The sequence below is a fragment of the Pteropus vampyrus genome, unplaced genomic scaffold (genome assembly GCF_000151845.1).
Source record: "Pteropus vampyrus isolate Shadow unplaced genomic scaffold, Pvam_2.0 Scaffold261, whole genome shotgun sequence".
Taxonomy (NCBI): domain Eukaryota; kingdom Metazoa; phylum Chordata; class Mammalia; order Chiroptera; family Pteropodidae; genus Pteropus; species Pteropus vampyrus.
Window position 1 is genome coordinate 251197 of NW_011889042.1, and position 14580 is coordinate 265776.

The following is a 14580-nucleotide window of genomic DNA, read 5'->3' on the forward strand; positions in this document are numbered from 1 at the left end:
ATGGTGTATCAGTTAAATTCTTTTGGATTTAAACATAGAAAATGACTGCTACATGATAAAAGGAAAAAAGATAAATTAGATGTTGAAGTAGCTGACAAATCTTGGAAAAAATAGTAGTCCTTTTTTTTCCATTTTGACCATTTTTAAGCATACAATTCAGTGGCACTGATTATATTTAAAATATTGTACAGTTATCACCACTATTTATTTCTAAAACTTTTTATCACCCCAAACAAAAACTTTACACTCATTAAGCAATAGCTGTCCATTCTCCTATCCTCCTAGCCCCTGGTAATCTCTATTCTACTTTCTGTGCTATGAATTTGACAGCTCTGGGTATTTCATATAAGTGGAATCATACAATATTTTTCCTTTCGTGTCTGGTTTATTTTACTTAGCATACTGTTTTCAAGGTTCATCCATGTTGTGGTATGTATCAGAACTCTATTCCTTTTTATAGTTGAGTGGAGTATATATATCCTGTGTACACACACAGACACACACACACACACACATTTTTTTATTCATTCTTTCTGTGGATGAACACTTGGGATATTTCAATTTTTGGCTATTATGAATAATACTGCAATGTACATGGGTACACAAATATCTATTTGAGTCCCTGTTTTCAATACCCAGAAGTGGACTTGCTGGATCATATGGCAATTCTATGTTTAATTTTTTGAGGAACTACAATACTGTTTTCCATAAGTTCATTTTGAAGTAACAGTTATTTTTTACTGATTCCTTATGCGATTTAGAAAATATTCTTAATTGTGATCATATTGAAAAACCTAGAATGGTTAAAATAATTTTGCCTTTTTCCATTTCTCTGAAAAAAACCCATCAGGATTTTGCTAGAGATTGCATTGAATTTGTAGGTAACTTTGAGTAGTATTGACATTTTATATCGGATGTCTTTCCATTTATTTAGGTCTTTAATTTCATCCAGGCTTGTTTTATAGTTTCGGTATACAAATCTTGCACCTCCTTGGTTAAATTTATACCCAAGTATTTTATTCTTTTTGATGCTATTGTAAATGGAATTGTTTTTTTCCTCAAGGAGCTTACTATTTATTAAGAGTGTATATATACAAGCAATCTTTTTTATTGAGGTATAATTGAAATATAACATTATATTAGTTTCAGGTGTACAACATAATGACTTGATATTTGTATACGTTGCAAAATGATACCCACAACAAATCTAGTTACCATCCGTCACCATACATAATTATAAAAGATATTTTTTCCTATCATGGGGACTTATAAGATTTAATCTCTTATCAACTTTCAAATATGCAGTACAGTATTATTAGCTATAGTCACCATGCTGTACATTACATCTCCATGACTTATTTGGAATTGTTTTTTTCATTTCCTTTTCACATCGTATATAGCTAATGGGTGGAAACAACTGATTTCTGTGTGTTCATTTTGTATCCTTCAATTTTACTACGATAATTTATTAATCCTAACAGTTTTTTTGTGGATTGTTTAGAGCATTCTACATATAAGATCATACCATTTGAAAATAGAGAAAGTTTTACTTCTTCCTTTCCTATTTTGGTATCTTTTATTTTTTGTTCTTACATAATTGCTGTCCCTAGGTTGGAAGAATAAATACTAGAACAGCCCAGGCACCTCACAGAACTTCCCTTTAGGACATTTTCATAAGATATCTTCATTCTAAACTATTTCTGTGTATTTCCATTCACGATTGCAGTTCCTGGGGAATAGAATCTGCACATGCCCATGACCACTGGTGGCCTAATCCCTGTTGGTGAGATCTTAGGAGTAGCCAGCCTAGTGTGGTCATATGCCTTCTTTCTGTCTAGAGCGTGAGTCTGCTACCTGAAGAGAGTGATGGCAAAATGCCAAGCAGGTAAGGCAGTAAGTAATTTTGGTACGTGAGGATTCCACAGACAAACCACACCTATTTAGTCTGCATAAGGTTGATTCGGCGTCTATTTTCTTGTTGACTTGCTAGAGATAAGTAAAAAATTCACTGTTGGTACTCTTCTGTCCATTCAGGGTAGATGAGGGTTTCTGTGAGGCAATAAGCAAATTTTTTGTTTTGAATCAAAGCATTAGACCTAATGTCCACAGGAGAAGTAGGGAGCTCAGGTATTCCTAACCAAACAAAACCTGCCTACTATCCTCTAAAAAATCAGGATCAAGTCTATTATGTACTAAGACCTGGAGCTCAGATGTCACTTGAGGATCTATAGTTTACTGTGGACTTGCAACAGAAATCTCTCTTGTACTCTGACAGTATGTAATGTATTTGTTTTCTACTAATAAATGTACTCAAAGGGCCTGGTTTCTTCAGAAGGGGCACACCCCTTGAAAACTGGATCTCAACTTTATAACTTTGGATCATTCCCCAATTAAGCAACAGTGAATCTTGCAACACAATTTTGTACGGTCTAGTTTGAAAATGCCCCCTGGTGGACAGAACTGGTATGGTTTCCATTGGAAAAACCTGTCACAACGAAGTCACTGGGATAAGCATAGAGGACAAGCAGGGAAACAAACCCTCCACTTGGTTCCGCTTACCACACAAACCAGCCGAAATGCCCTTTGATGACTACACCACCTTTTCTCTTTTTTATTTCCCTCCAAATTAATCATGATACTGTTGCATCATGATGGAAGAAATTGGACACTCAGACAACTTTGTTAGAGGATGGAGAATTTATTAGCCAGTGGAGCACGTGGGGCCTAACAGCACAAAAGCACGAGTTCTCCTTGGTTAGATTTCTTACAGTTTATATACCTCTGCAGTGTCCATGCAAGGGGCACGTGATTCCTTTGTCTGAGGTTCTACATGCACCTCATGACTCAGGATGGGGAAGGGGAGTTTTGGGTAGAAGCTGCAAGGGGGAAGAAATTTCCAGACCACTAGTCCTATCTATTTACAGATTGTTTGTTTTGTAGGTGTGATGAGTTTCCAGAAGGCCATTCAGAGATCTATAGGATGTGGTTAATGTATAACCGGCTGAGTTAGTCATTTCTGCAAGCCCTTCCCTTTGCATTTTTCAGATGCCTCCTCTCTTCTCTTAATACAGTTATTGAGAGGAAAATATTTGTTATTCCAATGCATGTTATTGTGCTGTCCAAGTTGCTAGCTATTGGGACAGCAAGATATTTGGGAAAGTATATGGAGTAAGGGTTCAAGTGCTAGGCAATGATGGGAAATTAGACATTTGTATGTCCACTCTCCAACAGCATAGAATATTCAAGCCCAGTAGGAAAATCACTAAACCCCAAATCCCATATGTCATGTGAGAATTCAATAGATGCCTTATTATTTGCAAAAAGTATAAATAAATCATGACTGTTTCTCCCTATCCATGAGAGTAGCAACTAAAAGCTCCAAAAAATTTTTAAACAAAGGTAAGAAGCATCCCTTGACCTCAGACATGGAACACATATAGACAAGATCCTTGAAATCTCTTGAGAAAAGTCAGAGTAAAACTGAAATCCAATTTCTGGATTTAGACAGAAAAATTACCTGAAACTTATACAAGAACTTGAAACTTCATATTATCTGTGACTCCGCTTTTACTGAGTCACATGGCAGCGCATTACAGTTCTTATCTTCCTTCCTGTTTCTCTATCTTAGGGTTAGTGAAAGTATAGTTCTCCTTCTCTGACAACCAGGAATTTCATATTTGAATTTCAGCTAGAAGAAGTGACACGAATAAACACCCGCTTCAAGTTACGTCATCAATAATGGTGACCTTTCCTTGTATCCTTTCCCATACTCGTGATCTCACAGGAGTCCCATTTCCCTGCAGGGATTTTTACTGTGTTATTGCTCATTGACCTGTCCATGCTCATCTCTATGCTGTGAAGACCTTGAGGCCAGTGTTCTCTACTCTTTATATCCTCCTGGACCTGATGCGACTCCTGGCATTAAAAAGGCCCTTAAAATTTTAATTAATATAATTTATTCTATTCAATTTTGACCCTTCTTTTTCTAAAAAGGGTTTAAGGTGGCTGCCTATTAAAAACAGATAAAATATGGGGAAAAAATAGTGGTTTCTGGTGAGATAGTTTTAAAAATCAAGAGAGGAGCCTATCGCAGACCTGGGCTCCCACATTATATCCTCATGACCCATCTCTGCTTTCAGATGCAGCTTTGGTGGGTAAAGTTCCATGTGAACTCATGTGACAGTTCTATGTGGCAGTGCCATGTGTACATAGAGTGCATATTGCATATTCTGCCCCAGGACATTCTCCAATGCCACAGGAGTCTTCTAGACCCACAAATAAGTGCAATTTAGACAAACTCATTCAAAGGGAAATGGGAGTAAGTGATGATCCAGCCTTCTGTGGACCATTCCGAGAGCCATTTTGTAGTTTCTCAGGAGTCCCTGGCTAACTGAGGCCTCTGCTGCCCTCAGCAACATCCTAGATAATAACCCTTATGTGATCTTTTCCTTCTTTTTTTCATTATCCTCAGTCCCTCCTATAATCATCTTCCAAATAAACTACCTTCACCCAATTTCTCAGTTTTCAGATGAACACAATAGTTATCATTAGTATTTGAGTTCTCTGTAAAGGGGCTTGGTCTTGGAACCTGGTCCATCTAGGGAAATATGTCTGGGGACATGTGGGAACAAACCGATGGTTATGAGTATGAGAGAACACTGCAGAGAACAGAGACAGGTAAGAGTGGAGAGAAAAGAATGCAGACTTGGACAAGGCATAAGAGGAAGAGGTTTGACAGAATGAGGAGGAGGTGAATGGAGATCCTGGACCATCCAGAAGGGAGCATCTCTTCTAGGGAGGAGACTAGCTTAAGACTGTGCTGAAGCCATGTTGACATATTGCCATCCTTTATAATTCTTTCCCTAATTATTATTCTGATAGCTCTAATGGTTCTGTGAGCCCCAGACACATGAAGGAGCATGTAGTAATGGCTATTGTCTTCATTCCAGGGATAATATATGACAAATATGAAAACTGGAAGGGAGAACAGAGTGCATGATTCAGACCTTATCCCAGAGGATCCTTAGTTCATTTCTATCGTTCCTTAGCTCACTGTCTCCCTGCTTTGCTTGATATCTCCAGTTGGCCAGAAGGTAGACTTTCACTATAGATTAGGGAAAGGAAAGACTACTGAGCTCTTTACTTTTACCCTGTATATTTGATTCTCAAGTTCAGGAGTTATGGCTTGGCCTCAGTGCCAGGGTCACTTTAATACCCTCATAGGATCACACTGTTATGTCACTTTCCCCATTTCCCTCTCTGATTTATCCAGAAGAGTAATTCCCCTCTTCTCACACTTCTTGGGAATGGGGTTCTTGATCCTGTCACTCATTTCCTAAATTTACAAAGAAAAATTAAAGTCCATTAGGAACAGGTGGCATCTTTTACTATTGATATCTTTATATCTTCCATCCTTTGCAAAGGGAATATGTGCAAGAAGGCATGGCTTCAGACTTCTTTAAAAAAAAAAAAAAAAAAAAGCTTCGAGACAGCCTAAGCTTTCACATTCTGCCTGCCAAAAGCCTTAAAGTCAGCCAGAAATTAGTGACTAGGACCTTCTCCATTCCCATGTCTCTTCTGGTGCACAGCCCCATGCATTCCTGCAGTCTTTTAGAATACTGGAATACTGGAGCTTTTCAGAGTTCCCTATGGTTATCTAGTTTTGGAGGAGGTACTTTTAAATTCCTAGCTTGTCTTCTCTTGCTAACTCCAACTGAAAAGACAACCTTAAGCAGCTGCAGTGATGCCAGCAGATGGCTATTGTCTTGAAAATGTCCTGGGAATAGGGCTTTTTTTTCCTGCTGAACTGAAATCTGAGTCAAATCAAATAGCCACAACTCCTTAAGAATAGAGCTTTTCCAAGGAACTGCAAGATCAAACAAAGATTGACTGTGCTCTGGGGATGTTGCTTTTAACTGAGCTCCACAGAGGTCAGTCCTCTCCATTGGGCCATGAGATTGCTGGCTTTTTGTGGCTTCCATGAAAAATGAGCTTGGGAGAGAGGGTGGGTGGGAATAGCATCTCATCCACAAGTTAAAATATCACAGATCCCACTTTCTAACCAAACTTCAGTAGTTTCACTTGTATAGATGATTTTGAGTTTGTTCTGTGGCTTTGGTTAATTTCCAGAGTTCTAAAATGGTTGATTTTCATTGTTTTGCTAGTATTTTCATTGTTTTTGTGGGAAAGTTAGTTCACTATGGTCCTCACTCTGCCATTCTGTAAGTTGATCTCTAGGCAAGCTCATTCCTAAACATGGTTCTTCTCATGTATCCTGCATCTCTGAAGCAAAGTCTTTAAAGTTTGTCCTGCTTCCATCAAACTCAAGGTCAGACTATGAGTCTTCATCACAGTATGATTTAAATTTATTCTTATGTGGAATACCCCAGTTATCTTTAAGATGTTTGGTTCTCTTAAATGAAATTTCCAGAGGTCATTGGGACATATTTCATTGAGAGCATTCATTCCGCTAGCCTGCTGTGCAGTAGAAGACTGCTTACTCATAATGGCAGAAGGTGATAACTTGAATACTGTCAGGTTCTCTGTACAAGTGCCCTGGCTGGAACAAATCCTAATCAGTTCTTCTAGTTCTGTTTTTTATCCATCATTGCTACCTGTGGAAATGGGAAAAGCATCATGAGCTATTTCAGATGAGGTGCTAATCCTTTCTACTTAGCTCTGGATCTTTCACCCGGCATTAGTGGAGCCAGTCCATAAGCCTGTTCTCCAGACTTCTCAGTCCCTCCCCTAACAGTTCACATTGTCTATGTGTTGTTCATGACTTTACTGCTGTGCCTTTTTGGGGTCCTAGATGATAGTCTGACAAAAGTGTTCTGTCTTTAATGAGTTTTTATTATCCCACAATAATTGAGTGTGAGTAAAAGAAATATACACTTACTATTCTATCTACATGCAACTGATTTAAATAATCAAAGGAGAATTAACACCAGTGATGAAATTATACATCAGTGATGAAATGATGCAAGAGGGATGCAGATATATACCAAATCATAGAAGAATTTCTACTAGATAATGTTCACTTGGGACTTATTGTAAGACTAAAACCCATATATATCATTTCTAAGAGAATAATATTTTATCATGAAAACTAAGAGAAAATCTTGGTGGATCCCTGCTAATACCACCTAATCAGAAAAATAAAATCTAGAAAATGCTGTTTTTGTTTTTGTTTTGTTTTTTTATAGATGAGGCCATTACTGCTTGAAATCTCTTTTGATGCTATAGATCAATAGCACTTGAAGGCAACTGAACAGAGTTTAGGAAAGAAAAGAAAGTCACGACCACAGAAAATCCCATGGAGAGGTCTTTCCCTGACCATACATCTCGTTATAGCAGGTAGCTCATCTCAACACTGGGAGAACTTTACTTATTTTTACAGGCAAATGACCCTATGAGGCAGCTACCCTCAACTCAACCTATAAAATAACCAGGAAGGAAGCCATACATCTGTACCTAAAGCAGGAGCCAGGTAAAACAAAATATTGGATACCAAAAACTGTTACATGGAGCAGCAATATGAACCGTGGGAAAAGGTCCACCAAGACAAACTTCTGGGTAAGGATCTTTCCTGTTTGCATTTTAAAAAATGATCTCTCTTCATTATTTAAGAATAAATTATTCCCTTCACTCTTCAGCTTTTTCCTTCCATTCTCTCTCTTCCCATTCACAGACAAGCTTCTTGAATGACTTGCCTATATGATTATCTGGGTCTCTATCATCACCTCTTACTCACTCCTCAATCCATATCAGCCTAACTTTGGTCCCTACCACTCTGCTGCAACTTCTTGGGTTAAGGTAACAAGTAATCTTTTTATGGATCAATCCAATGGATGATTTTCAATCACAAACTCATTTGACCTCTTGATAACATTTGGCACTACTGTCCATGTTTGCCTTCTTAAAATTCTCCTCTTTTGGCTTTTGAACAGGACAATTTTTCTATTTTCCCCTACCTCTCTGACCACTCATTATCAGTCTTTCTCTAGTATTTATCCCTCGTACACCCAGCCCGGGTGCTTCAGAGGAGTGGGCCTGCTTGTCCTAAAATAGTTTCCCAGTCTCCCCATTCTTGACACGTTAGGCTAGATAATCCTTTGTTGTTGGGAGATGTCTCGTGCACGTACGATGTTTAGTAGTACCTCTGACCTCTACCCATTAGATGCCAGTGGCATACCCCTCCCCCAGTTGTGACAACCAAAAATGTCTCCAAATATTGCCAAATATCTCCTTAGGGGAAAAATTTCCTATGGTTTAGAACCATTGATCTGAAAATAATCCCACATGGCCTAGTGCTGATAAACACTGAGAGGTTTGCTGAAGTTTCTAGGAAAGTTCTTCATTTGAGAAAGAGCTATGGAAAGCCATTTTTTCTCTCCCGTCACATGGGGGAAGCATGCAATGCTGATTGCTACCGGCAGCTCTCCTATAACTGTGGATGAAGAAAGAGTTGGGTCTCATGACATCACTGAATCACTGGATCAACTAGTCCTAAAGCCTGCCCTTCCTCTGGATTTAGTCTTACATAATACACCTTCCAACCTTGCTTGCTCATCTTGTTACCTCCTGTTGTCTCATTTCCTTGTACCTGATTTTTTTAAATCTCTCAGCCTGTTCCCTTCAGATAGACATTTTGTTTGCACTGTTTGGTTTTCTACTTCAGTTTCCCAGCAGATACTATCTTTTATTCTCTTTCTCCATGTGTTGCATGGAGGCTAGCTATCTCACCACCCCCAACTCGCAGCTTCCAAGCCTCAGCCGGAAACTTCAGAAAAAACTGTGTACCAGTTGAGGGGCACCTGGAACACAGGAGTCAGAATAGAGGTCTGGCTGAGCTCCAGAACCTCCTTTCACTATACCTGAGGCTCAGTGGTGCCCTCTGCTGATACTAAGTCAGGAAGCTGAACAGCTCTAAACTGAAACCAATTTTCTTTGGAGTTTTAAGACCTTCACTTAATCCTGTGGAAGAATTAGAACTGAGAAATAGAAACAGGAAATCTGAAAGTTATGGGTCCTTGAAATAGAAATAGGAAATCTGAAAATTATGGGTCCTTGAAATTGAAGAGACATATAGACTTGAGGGGCTTAGATGAATGTTTTGGGGATATATGTTTTTGTCTGTTTGATTCCATTCTCTATCCCCAGTGACTGGAACAGTTCTAAACTGTGGTAAGTGTTCAGTAAATATTTGCCGAGTCAATGTGTGCTGATGAGTAAGCAAAGGGCTGGTCTACTAAGAAAGGCATAATCAGGAGCTTCATGCTCTTAGAAAGATAAAGAGAACAATTGCCTTCGTTCTTGATAAATCCCTATTCAAGGTCCCCTTCAGGCCTGTCCTCTGGTTCTGTGAGATACCCCTATACAGTATTTGTATAACAAATTCTTTTTTACTTATGCTGTCTTAAGGGGTTTGGTATAGATTGCCGTAGAGTTTTCATCTGGTCCCATGGCCCATTCAGAGAAAGGTATTCATTTCCCAATCATCTATAAGTTAGATGTGGCTATGTGAGTAAGATCTGGCTAATAGAATATAGGCAGAATTGTTCTGAGGCACTTCCACAAGACACAGATGCCTTAGACCACACTTGAGATACCTGTGCCTAGCTCAAGGACTGACCTGGGAAGCTCTGGTTCCCAAACAATGAAAAGATTGATAACCAAACATTTCTAGAATACCAGGGATTTTATCTCAGAGATGAGCCCTTTTATTGATCTGACAAAGTCCTCATAGTGGCACATTTTATTTCCTGACCCAATTCCCACTATACCAATCAATTTTCAATGTATCTGCCTCCATGAATAGCTCATTCCCTTCTAACAATTGCCTTCAGTTCAAATCCCAGATTTAGAAAGAGAGGAAACAAACCCTTTATTTAACCTTCAGTAGCCTAGCAAACAGCTGGCTCAGCAGGACTGAGCTGGTTGAGCAGGAAAGGATAAGACATTACTATCAGATACCAGAAACTGGTTTTTGAACTGCTTTAAATAACCATACCACAGAATGTCCCTCTTGTATTCATGGCCATTCTTCAAACTAGAAAACTCTAGTTGATTATCGTTCCCCATTCTTTCCCATTTCCCTGTGAATACATAGAGCAGCTTGGGGCCAGGAGTTTTTCTGGAGCACTAGTTGTAGAATGTCCAGCTGCACCTGACCCAAGCTTGCCTCTCTTCAGGATAATGAGAGCTTGGGGGACTCCATGGGATAATGAGAGCTTAGGGGACTTGCCCCGCAATAAGTTTCCTGTTGTGTCGGCATCATGTGTCTCTAGTATGTTTCTTACAACCCTATACCTGACAGAATCCTAGAGATTCTTTAAGAATCTCTAAGTCCACTGCCCACCAATAACTGAGATGGATGAACATGCCTATAATTTCAAATGGACACTCAAATAATGCCCACGTTTCTATTGCAGACATTATGACAGATCCACCTTTATCACCACTATAGAATTCATGTTTAGCAAATTACTATACTCCTCTTGGCAGATTATCTTGTTTCATAGTAATTATGGTTTTTCAATTCTGCTACTTCTCTGCACCCTCAGGATCACTTAAATCTTCTCTAGAAGCCCCATTCAGAACCTGGATAAACTACAGACCACCCTAGACAAATGACCTTCAAGACAGGCTATTCCCAGTTCCCTATTGAGGAGGAACAAGAGATTCCTATTTTTGGCAGTGCAGGTTCTTTAAGTTGGAAGAAAAATCCAAGGCAAACTGGTTTAATTAGAAAGGGAAACTGAAAAGACTTCGTAGTTTCCAGGGATGATAATGACTTAATTCAAATGTCAAAGAATGTCACTAGGACCTATCTCCCGGATCTTCTTCCTCTGAGGGTTAGCTTGATTTTAAAGCTGGTCCACTTCCTGGTAGCAAAATGGCTGCAGCAGTCCCAGCTTCACATTAGTAGACATGAAGCCCTGAGGCGAGTTCTCTTCCAGTAGCTCTGTTATTAGGGAGAAGCTTTTATCTCCCACAAGCCCTTGCAGATGTCTCCTCATATCTCATTGGCTTCTGATCAGGCTATGAGTTCATTAATAAACCCATCACTAAGGCTATAAAGATGGAATACGTTCATTGGCATAACCCAGTCTGGGCCCTCTCTAGGGCTGGGTTTGGGACCAATGCTACACAAGTGATATAGCTTGACAATGGGGAGGGAGTGATTCCTCAGAAGAAAATCATTGTATCAGTTTAGCAAAAGAAGGGCAAATGGATACTGGAGAGGAAAAAACAAAATGTCTACTAGAGTATCGGAACATAGATTATTTCATTTTAGTTGTACGTAAGTAGGCAGATTAAGCTATATTCCCATTATAAATGTAATCATTTTGTATGAATTCTTTCACTTCACCTCATTTTTCATTAAAGCCCTTCCAAGAATAATTACACAATAGAAACTCTTTCCACCATTCACCACTTAAATGATTTATCTAATTGATCAGACACTGATGCCCAAAGCACGCTAAACCTTCGGGGCCAGACTTCAATTCTCTGATACATCCACACACTGCTGCTCTCACATGTTGAGTCAATGCTGGTTCATAAACTGGTTTGTTCCAGTTCTTGTTTAATTACATATCTAATTAAATGTTGCATAACAATAAAATATGAGGGGAAGAAAAATAAGTTCTCTCTTTGAAAATTAGATTGAATGCTTTAGAAAAATCTGATGAAGGCAAATGATTAAAAAATAAAAAAGACCTGCTGTGAATTAGGTATGGGTACGACTACTGTAAAAGATTGCTGCTGGGTTGGGCAAGTCTTAAAATGAAGAAAGATTCTGTTCTGCTTTAAGGGCACTTAGTGTATGTTTTTAAGTTCTTGTTCCACTTTAAAGAAAGTCATAGATGACGCATTGTTGATGTGGTTTATGGAAAAAGGAAGAATGCTCAACTCCAAACAGTGGACTCATATTCAAAGTAAATGTCTTGACCCTACAGCGAAAGAATGGCAAATGAATACATGTTAATGTAAGTTAAAATAAAATGTTTAAGGTATATATGTATATGTGTGATGAAAGTATAAATTAAGCAGAGAAATCAATGAGCAGGAGAATTAGAACTGAATTTGGTAATTAGGAGGTAAGAAGTAGATGGTTCAGGATGGTAAAGAGGGCAGAGGCCAGAAGGTAAAGAGAGTAAGATGAAAAATAAAACTGCTGAAAAATTTAGTCGACAAGCTTAATAAAAATAATGATAAGAGCTAACTTAATAAGTGCTTATTGTAGGCAGGCATTATCCTAGACATTTTCATGCACTGTTTTTTTTTTTTTTTTACAACAACTTAAGAGGTAGATACTAAGTACCTTGCACTAAGTTAAACAGCTAGACAGTGAAATAGATTTTTCTGTTAAAGCACATGCTGGGGGAAAAAACTCAGGATTTTTTTGATGAAGAGAATATCCTAGGAAAAATATCAAAGGATTAAGTCAAAAGCAAACTTAATAGTTATTAAGCATTCTTGCTACGTGGCCGTTATTCATTTAAAAATACAAGCTTTCCCTCTTTAAATAGGCGATTTAATAGTTCACCTTTAAAAGTCAGTTTTGAATTTCACTCAAGTCCCACAGACTGGAGGGAGGCAGAAAATTAAAAAAACAAAACAAAACAAAACAATTATGTTATGCCGTACAGCTCAGCGCAGAGGAAGCAGTAAGTGTTCTAAAATAATCTTTTCCTACCTTAGCTGAGAAACCAAAAGTATCTTGTTAGCACCTAAAAATAAATGCAATGTTTAAATTTTATTAGTTTCTCTCTTAAAAGTGGTCTATTTTGATTTTATCTCTAATTTTGAAGAGCACACTATTTGGGGATTATAATCTTGCTCAACACAAGCAAAGAAAACAGTAATGCCGAGGAAAACTAAAGCACACAGCAATTACTTAAAGGAAAACAAAAACAAAGAGATTTTTTCCAATTATTTAAGCAAATAACTATTGTTTAACTTTTCAGAAAATGAGAAAAATCAAACTTTTCTTTAAGGAAAAGTAATAAATTCAGGAGTAGGCCAGATCTCTTTAGAAAAATAAAAGACTAAGCTAAGTGTATAAGTATCTGAAGAGAAAAGGTATAAATATTCTTCCCACATTAATGACTTTGAAACCAGTTATCTGCAGAAAACATGACAGATTGAATTTCCATGGCTAATTAAGAACACATGGAAGTTTGACACCTTTGGGACTCTGGCAGCAGTGATTCTAATTTTGTGTCTTCTAGCAATTTACATTTCGAACACAATGAATGTGACAGTGGTAGCCAGATTAGAGTGATTATTTTGTTTAAATACTGAGTTGTAAAATCTGAGTTACAGAATTTAACCTCTTGAGACACATAATCGCAAAGTTCTAAATACACAGGGTGGTTCTAGTAGATGTACAATGGACTACTATTTAGTAGAAGTTACTGATATTTTCTAACTATGGGAAGAAACAATGGCAAATTAATTAGATTCTTATTTAGCTTCCAAAACTAATTCTTTTAGTGTATGTTTGAAGATTTCTAACTTGATAATTAAAAGCAAGATGTGACTCTTAAATCAACAAATCAGTGGATAAGAATAATTAACCCTGAAATAGATCCAAGGGTATATAAAAACTTACTATCCAATAATAGGGGTGTTTCTAACAGATAAAAAATGAATCATTTCACAAAAGACATTGGGAAACATACATATTTGAAAGAAATTCAAATTCACTTCATGCCAGATTAATTCCAGATAAACTTGAATGTAAAAATGCATTTTAATCATAAAAATGTTAGAAGAAAACATGATATTTAGTCCTGTTTAACTGATCTCAGAAATAAAAAGGACATTTAAAGCATAAAACCACTGGAAATATAAGGAAGGAAAGTTCAAGAGGTTTTTTAGTATATTCTGTCCTATATTTTCTTCTAATTTTTCAAAAACTCATTTACTATTATAATCAAAGTTGCTGCAAAGGTTATAGTATATAGTAAATTTCTAGCAGTGGAATTTCTAGGTCAAAGGAGATACGTAGTTCAAATTTCAGTTGGTATAGGCTGAAATAGAAATATCAAATTATATTCCCACTAAAATGAGACTACTTGTCTCCACACCTTTCCCAGCCCTACATATTATCAAACTTAAAAGGTTTTTGCCAATCTAATAGGTGAAAAAATCTTATTGCTTCTTCTTGTATTTTTATATTTTTCCTTTGTGGATTTATTTATTAGTTATTTTTTATGGAAGTATAATTGACTTACAACATTATATTAGTTTCAAGTGTACAGGTAATGATTTGATATTTGTATATATTGCACAATGATCACCACAATAGTTAACATACCATAGTTACAGAATATTTTTTCTTGAGATGAGAACTTTTAAGATCTATTCTCTTAGCAACTTCCAAATACACATGCAATACAGTGTTATTAACTATAGTCACCATGCTGTACAATTTATGACTTACATATTTTAAAACTGGAAATCTGTACCTTTTGACTCTGTTCACCCATTTGTTCCTCCATCCCCCAACTCTGGCAGCCACCAATCTCTTCTTTGTATCTATGAGCTTGGTTGCTTTTTTTTTTTTCT

The 14580-nt window shown here is 37.4% G+C and overlaps 1 long non-coding RNA gene across 1 annotated transcript; it reads left to right on the top strand.

Annotated features, from left to right (window-relative positions):
• The first annotated feature begins 1119 nt into the window (after positions 1–1119).
• On the top strand, positions 1120–14319 carry LOC111729400. The gene is made up of 3 exons (XR_002776225.1): positions 1120–1151; positions 12105–12111; positions 14274–14319. It is a non-coding gene; the product is annotated as an uncharacterized LOC111729400 (long non-coding RNA).
• Positions 14320–14580: the final 261 nt, after the last annotated feature.